The 8,917-nt window shown below is 39.7% G+C and overlaps 1 pseudogene; it reads left to right on the plus strand.

The window, feature by feature from the left end:
* Positions 1-4,218: 4,218 nt before the first annotated feature.
* Positions 4,219-4,425, plus strand: LOC142434381 (guanine nucleotide-binding protein G(I)/G(S)/G(O) subunit gamma-5 pseudogene; annotated as a pseudogene).
* The last annotated feature ends 4,492 nt before the right edge of the window (positions 4,426-8,917 follow it).

Raw genomic sequence — 8,917 nt, forward strand, 5'->3', positions numbered from 1 at the left:
TGGCTGTTCTATTTCTGAAAAGAAGGCTGTTGGAAACGTGATAGCCATTGCATTAAATCTGTACATCACTATACGTACCTTAACAATATTGTGTTCCAATCTATGAATGTGAAGTGTCTTTACATTTATTTAGATCTTCTTTAATTTGTTTTCAGCTGTGTTTTTTTAAAAAAATCATTTTATTGGGAGCTCTTACAGATATCATAACATCCCATAGCTCAATCACATTAAGCAGTATTGTACAATTGCTACCACAATCAGTTTCAAAACATTTTCTTTCTTCTTGAACTCCTTGATATCAGCTTATATCCCCTCCCTCCCCCACCTTCTCCCCAAGGGACCCACTTTTTTGCCGCATCTTACACTATCCAATATATCCATTCACGTACAATTATGTTATCCACTCCCCCGGAGTGGGGTTATACAGTGATCATTGCTATCAGCCCCCCCTCCCCCACTCACTTCCTGTTCCCTCAGGGAATGATTACTCCTGTTACTGTTTCTGAAGGGTTATCTATCTTCGCTTTCATGTATCCAACAATCTTAATTATACAAATGAACATACACAAGTCTAACATGACAAATGAGGTAAAACAAATAAAAGCCATAATAGTAAATGGAGGAAATGTTAAAGAACTAGAGGTCAGTTATGTGTTTCATCAGTGCTATACCACATCCTGTATTTATCATCCTTTCCATGTGGCCCTTCTGAGAGGGACTCTCCAATTACCTTGCAGGTGGGTTTTGTGTCTCCACTACATCCCCTCCCCCTTTTCAGCAGGGTTTTATACTTTACACTGTAGAAATCTTTCACTTACCTGATTAAATTTATTCCTGGATGTTTTATTCATTTAGATGCTATTGTAAATACATTTTCCCCCTTAATTTCTCTTTCACCTTGCTCATTGCCAGAGCATAGAAATATACAATGTAATGTATAGAAATAATCTTGTACCCTATGACTTTACTGAATTAATTTCTTAGTTCTAGAATTTTTCTTGTGAATTCTTTGGGAAGATATATTTGCAACAATGGGCTCAAAACATGACAATTGTGAGGATAGCTGAGATGTAGCAACAATCTTTTATGTGATGGATTATAAATTCTAGCCTCTATGCCAGTGGCTATAATCCCATTTTGGATGGGATTGTCTAGTCTACTAATGGATGGAAATAAGGTGGGATTAAGTCTCTAATTTAGTAAATAGTGTGAATCAAGCCACCACTATGTTTCCTTGAGGATGTGGTCTGCTGAAAAAACAAAAACCACACCTCTATCAAAGCTATTACTCAGTTTATAAGAGCCATCTTGGACGCACAGAGAAATCCCAGGGCCATTGAGAGAAGAGCCCAGTGGTGAGCAGAGCATGTTGGAGATCTCTGTCTGAAGGGGCGGAGGCTGAGATGATAGGCAAAGGTGAGAAACCAGGAACAGAAGCCAAGGCGAGGAGATGAGAGAGAGAACCGAGGAGTAATGCTGAGCCTATGAAACAGAGTAGTGAGTTGGCCTACAGAGTCAGAGACCAAGAGACCATGTGACTGAAAGACTGAGGATTAGAGAGAGACATAGTTACTGGCTGAGGAGAGGTGTTGTGAACCAGTAACTGTTTACTGATTGACTTGTGCTAATCTATAAACTTCCCTAAGAAACTCCCTTAATCCTGAATATTGCTGGTGGCAATATTCTGTGTGGCCACTGCAACAAATTATGGAACCCAGGATAGAAGTAGAATGTCATGGGAGGAACTTTTGGTAAAGAAGTTTGGAAGGAGGAGGCCTGTCTGATCCCTGCTTCACGGTAATATGGAGTCCACAGGAGGTCAGATATGGCACTCCTCTTTGTCCTATAGGGTCTGCATGAATTAGAACCAACCAGTCAGCACCACCACCCACAGAGGGTCGCTATGAGTCAGCATTAACTTGATGGTGCACACACACACAAATACACACATATATACATATGCATGGAATCATACAATCTGTGAATAGAAGTCGTTTTACTTCTTTCTTTTTTTCATTTGAGTACCTTTTATTTCTTTTTCTTGTCTCATTATATGGGTAGGACTTCCAGTAGAGCATTGGATTTGTTTTTGTTGTGTTCAGGTATTGTCCTGTCAGCAATAACTGATGGTGGCCTTATGTGGAACAGACCTAAATGCTGCTTGGCTGTGCAGCATCTTCATGATTATTTTTAATTCAATATATTCTGTTGTGGTCTATATAGTGTACATGGGCTGGTATTTGGATGTGAATCACCAGGACTTTCTTCCTAGGTTGTTTAAGTCTGGAAGTCTCACTGTAAACTGTTGGCTATGAGTAATCCTGCTGGTGCTTGAAACACCTGTAGCACAGCTTCCAGCATCATAGCAAAGCACAATCCAGCGTGAGTGATGGCAATGCTGAATGGCAACTTTGTCTTGTTCCCGATGTTAGACAGAGGACTGTTAGTCTTTCTACATTAAGAATGACTTTACCTGTGAGTTTTTAAATTTTTCCATTATGTTGAGAAATTTCTCTTCTGTTCCTAATATTCAGGCTGATTTTTATTACTAACGACAGCTGGATGTTGTCAGATATTTTCTGCAATATTGAGATTGTGTTGTTGCACTTTCTCTTTCATCTATTAATGTAATTGTATTAGAGCTTCACTTCTAAGCATCCATTTTGCAGAAGACTATGGATGACAGCAAAGACTCAAACTGTATTTGCATAATCCCCACTCTGATCAAGCCTCCATTGAATTCCTTCCAATCATTAACCAAGTATGTAAACATTCCTGCCCTCAGGCAGAATACATTGCAAAGTGAATTATGCCCATTGCTCTCTAGCTTGCCCATTGACCAACAATCTCTTTTGGGGTGTTGTCTGGGTGTGTCCTTGATAGGGAACAATACAGGAGATCAGATAGTCATGAGTCATGCCCTATTAATTTTGCCCTGATTGCCTTGAGTGGAAGACCCTGGACAAATCTTGTAAACTCTTCTATCTAACACAGTGATTCTCCACCTTCCTAATTCTTTGACACTTTAATACAGTTCCTCATGTTGTGGTGACTCCCCCCAATCATAACATTATTTTCATCGCTACTTCATAACTGTAATTCTGCTACCGTTATGAACCGGACAACCCCTGTGAAAGGGTCGTTCAACCCCCAAAGGGGTGGCAACCCATAGGTTGAGAACCCCTGATCTAACATAATGTACGTGTCCAATCATGAGCCTGGTCCCACTTCTGTAGTATCACTTGTAACTGTGATGCATTGATCTGCTAGCAGTCGTGAATTTGTTACAGTCCCTTTTGTTCCATACCTTACTGAACTAGCATCTTGACTGTAATCCTTGAACACCATAATGACCTCCTACTAATGGCCTCCCTCAACTGGATGATGTGACTGTGTCTTTGTCCCTTTAAAGAATTAATATATGTACTCCCTAAATTATGTTTGAGATTAGGGTCTCTTTTGGTTTCTAAAACAGATATATTATATTGATTACCTGTTTAATTATGAACCACCCTTGTATTCCTGGGTTAAATCCCACATGGTCGGGGTGTCTAAGCCTTTAAATTTGTTGTTCCCTTAGGTTTATTTGTATTTATTCTGCTGAGAATTTTGGTATCTATATTTATAACAGATATTGGTCTTCAGGTTTCTTTCCTGTTGTTATCGGGCTTTGGCTTTAGGGTAATGCTGATTTTATACAATCAGGTAGGATATTTTCCTTACTCTTCTATATTTTAATGAATTAAATAAAGGTTATTGTTATACTTTTTAAAAGTTTGTGGTAGAATTCCCTGATGAAGACATCTGGTCCAGAATTTTTCTTTGTTGGGAGGATTTTTATTATTGACTCAATTTCTTAATGTTTTATTGATATGTTGAGAATATTTATTTCTTTTTGAGTAAATTTAGATTATTTATGTTCTTTTATAAATTTGTTTTTTTCATCTAAGTTCTCTAATATAGTGGCCAACAATTGTGGAAAATAATCTGTCATAACTCTTATTTCCATAGGCTTAATATTCTAATTTCTAATCTAATTTTAATTCTGATTTTAGCTATGTGTCTTCTCTCTTTTTCCCTTGTCAGTCTTGCTAAAGTTTTACAATTTTTTTAATGAAGATAAGTCAAAAGTATTTTTGTGGCCCCCACTGCTGCACTGCCTTGCCATCTTGCCTGGCCAACTCACGCCAAGCAAACAGCCCAGCCCTATTGCTTGCAATGACTGGCTCTTCCAGTGTTGCCGCCATGAAGAAAGTCGTTTGGCAGTTCCAGCTGGAGACCTGGCCAGACCTTGTGAAAGTTTCCCTGGGAGCTGCAGATTTGAAATAGTTTTGTCTGCAGAATGCTCAATATGACCCCCTGCTGACTGGAGTATCTTCAAGTACAAATCCCTTTAGACCCCAGAAAGTCTGTTCATTTTTGTAGTAAGATGAATCTTTTAAAGGTTTCCTCAGCCACTTTTCATGAACCAGTGAATATTCAAGGAGAACTAAATGTGAAGCTTGTACAAAAGCATGTCTTCACAGTTACATGTGCCATACTATACAAACTTCTACTTTTGTCAGTCCTTAACATCTACCTCTCTGAATTTTCATGAATTTCTATTTCACATGGGTTGTTTTATATACACTGGCATCTGCATATAATAAAATGCATAGCACCAAAGAATTATTTTTTCAAAAGCATATATACCCTTTGAAAACAAAATGATCAAAGTGTGAAGCTATTGTTTCACCACACTTTGCTGTAGCACACTTTTCTAAAGAAAATGTGAGCCTACTTCATTTGATCTCTTGACAGATGCTTCCATGAGCATTGATTGAGAATCCAAGTGAGACAGAATACTTGATAACTTCAACCTTTTCTCCATTTATCATGATGTTGCCTATGGGTTCAGTTGTGAGAATTTTGGTCTTCCTTACATTGAGTAAGTAAGTCCTTCAATTTCTCCTCACTTTCAGTAAGTAAGGTTGTGTCATCTGCATACTGCAGGTTGTTAAAAATCCTTCCTCTATTCCTGATGCCACACTGTTCTTTCTATAATTCAGCTTCTTTTAAAAATTGTTTTATTAGGGGCTTATACAACTCTTATCACAATCCATACATACATCAATTATGTAAAGCACATCTGTACATTTATTGCCCTCATCGTTCTCAAAACATTTGCTCTCCACTTAAGCCTCTGGCATCAGGTCCTCATTTCCCCCCCCCCCTCCCTGCTCCCCTCTCCCTCATGAGCCTTTGATAATTTATAAATTATTATTTTGTGATCTCTTGCTCTGTCCGACGTCTCCCTTCACCCACTTTTCTGTTGTCCGTCCCCCAGGGAGGAGGTCACATATAGATCCTTGTAATCGGTTCCCTCTTTCCAACCCACTCTCCCTCTACCCTCCCAGTATCGCCACTCACACCATTGGTCCTGAATGGATCATCCACCCTGGATTCCCTGTGTTTCCAGTTCCTATCTGTACCAGTGTAAATCCTCTGGTCTAGCCAGACTTTCAAGGTAGAATTCGGATCATGATTGGGGGGGGGGGGGGCGAGGAAGCATTTAGGCACTAGATGAGCCAGTCAAGGTGCGATGTAGCACTGATGAAAAAATTCAGCTTCCTTTGATAATTTTCTCAGTATATAGTTTGAACAAGTATGATGAGAGGATACAATCCTGACACATACCTTTCCTGATTTTAAACTATACAGCATTCCCTTGTTCTGTTCCCACAACTACCTCTTGATCCATGTACAAGTTCTTCATAAGCACAATGAAGTGTTCTGGCATTCCCATTCTTCTCAAGGTTTTACACAGTCTGTTATGGTCCACACTGTTAAAGGCCTTGGCACAGTCAATGAAACACACGTAAACATCCTTCTGCTAGTCTCTGCTTTCAGTCAAGATCCATCTGACAGCAACAATGATATACCTCGTTCTACATTCTCTTCAGAATCTGGCCTGAACTTCTTTAAAAATAAATCATTTCATTGAGGACTCATACAGCTCTTATCACAATACATACATACATACATTGTGCCAAGCACATTTGTACATACGTTTCCATTATAATTTTCAAAGTGTATTTTCTACTTGAGCCCTTGGTATCAGCTCCTTGTTTTTTCCTCCCTTCCCCATAAACCCTTGATAATTTATAAATTATTATTATATTTTCATGTCTTACACGCACAGATGTCTCCTTTCATCCACTTTGCTATTGTCTGTCCCCCAGGGAGGGGGTTATATGTAGATCATTGTGATAGGTTCCCCATTTCTCCCCTTACCCTCCTGGTATTGCTACTCTCCTTATTGGCCCTAAGGGGTTTATCTATCCTGGATTCCCTCTGTTTCCAGCTCTTATCTGTACCAGTGTACATGCTCTGTCTAGCCGGATTTATAAGGTAGAATTGGGATCATGAGAGTTGAGGGGTGGTGGGGGGGGGTAGTGATGCATTAAAGAACTAGAGGAAAGTTGTATGTTTCATTGGTGCTATACTGCAACCTGAAAGCTCTTCCTTGTGACTCTTCTTTAAGGGGATATCCAATTGTCTGCAGATGGGTTTTGGGTCTTCACTCTGCCCTCCCCCTCATTCACATCAATGTGATTTTTATTCTGGGTATTTGATGCCTGATACTTGATCCTATCAACACCTCAGGATCATACAGGCTGGTGTGCTTCATCCATATGGGCTTTGGTGCTTCTTAGCTAGATGGCCGCTTGTTTGTCTTCAGGCCTTTAAGACCCCAGACACTATATCTTTTGATAGCTGGGCACCATCAGCTTTCCTCACCACATTTTCTTATGCACACCTTTTGTCTTCAGTGATCATGTCGGGAAGGTGATCATCATGGGATATCGGGTTATTAGAACAAAGTGTCATTGCATTGCGGGAGTACTTGAGTAGAGGCCCAATGTCTGTCTGCTACCTTAATACTTATCCTATAAATATATGTACATTGATCTATTTCCTATCCTTATATATAAATATAGAGATACACATGCCTGTATTTAGACTTCTATAAATGTCCTTTGCCTCCAAGTTCCTCTATTTCCTTTTACTTTCCTCTTGTCCCACCATCAAGTTCAACCTTCATTTGGGTTTCAGTTATTCCTCTTGGTTACATTGCTCTTGATCAAACCCTACCAGGCATCCTATGCTCCCCTCACCATCGATTTTAGATTACTTATTGTTCCCTTGTCCCTGGGTTTATTAACACCTACTTCCTTTTCCCCCATTTCCCCCTCTTCCCTTCCCCCCACCCTAGATCCCATTGTTTTCTCCTTTGGATTGTTTAAACCACCTATCTTATCTAGATAGACATGCAGAGACAATAGTAGGCACAAAAACAAGACAGAGCAAAACAAAACAACAAAAGAAAAGAAAACAACAGCAATAAAACCAACGACAAAAAAGAAAAGCCTATAAGTAGTTGCAGGTTGGTTTTTAGAGCTTTCGGGGTGTTTTCCAGTCGAGTCTGATGGGTTGTCATACTCTGGCCCCAAAGTCTATTTTTTGGTATTCCCTGGGGACTTCATTGCTTTGCTCCCCTTGCTGCTCTGTTGCACACCCTTAGCGTTTTGCCCTGGTGTGGTCGGGTCTAGATTGGGCACAATCCCTGCAATGTGCCTCCAGTGTTGTCGCTCTGTGTAGCACTACGGGCAGTGAGTGACATTGTGTCTTGTGATGGGGCCGTCCCTATGGTCCTCTCTGTGCAATGGCTGCTCTCAGCAGGAATACCATCCTCAGGGCTTGGTGGGCCAGTATGTGTTCCACTCTCTCTCCTTCCCTCCTTGTTTGCTCCAGTGTGCTCAGATCAGACACACCCCTCTCCTTGAGCTATAGCTTCAATGCTGTCCTCTGAAGAGAATTCTTTTGGTGGGACAGAGGTGGTTGTCCATGTAGTTTAAATTGGGGCCATCCCAACAGACCCTTCCCTTGGTTCCCTGCTTCATGTCTGGCCTGAACTTCTAACAGTTCCCTGTCAATGTGCTTCTGTAACAGTTGTTGGATGAGCTGAAGAAAATTTTACTTGTGTGGATATCAATGGTATCATTCTACACTTTGAGCATTCTGTTGGGTCACCATTCTTTGGAATGGTCACAAATATGGATCTCTTCCAGTGAGTTGGCACCATTGGTTCTTGCACATATGCTACCTCCTGAAATGGTGGAATGTAGACTAGTTCTTTTTGGTACGGTGACTCGGTGTATTCTTTCCATCTTTCTTGGATGCTTCCTGCATCATGTAAAAAAATTTCCCATAAAATCATACAATATGGCAACTCGAGCCTTGCATCTTGTCTTTTCAACTTATGATGTGCATGTTCTTCCATTTAGGTTTTCTAGTTCTAAATATTTTCATATTTCATTATAATATTTGATGTTGTCTTCCCAAACTGCTCTTTGGAAATGTTTTAGTCAGCTATTTGACTTCAATCTTTCTTCCATTTACTCTTGTTACTTAACAATTAAGAGCATGTTTCCAAATCTCTTCTGACATCCACTTTGACCATTTTTACTCTCCTCTCTTTTTATTGATATTTTCTTTCTTTTGTCCCCTTAAATTTAATTTACTTTAGTTTTTATCCTTCAACACAATTTTTGGCAGTTATTATAGAAATCATATCATCCCATAGTTCAATCAAAGCAAGCAGTGTTGTACAATTGTTATCACAATCAATTTCAAAACATTCTTTTCCTTCCTGGACTCCTTGACATCAGTTACCTTTTGCAACCCCTCCCCCAAAACCACCACCACTGTAACCCCCAGACACCCTCATTCTACTTGCTGTCCTTATAGGTTCATCAATCCTGGGTTTTATATACTAAAATACAGAAAAATATTTTAAATATTTAAGAGAGTTACCCCCAATAACATAACACATCTGAGATAAACTGCATTATGAATAAACAAAAAACAAACCCAA

Source organism: Tenrec ecaudatus, chromosome X, assembly GCF_050624435.1.
Source record: "Tenrec ecaudatus isolate mTenEca1 chromosome X, mTenEca1.hap1, whole genome shotgun sequence".
Taxonomy (NCBI): domain Eukaryota; kingdom Metazoa; phylum Chordata; class Mammalia; order Afrosoricida; family Tenrecidae; genus Tenrec; species Tenrec ecaudatus.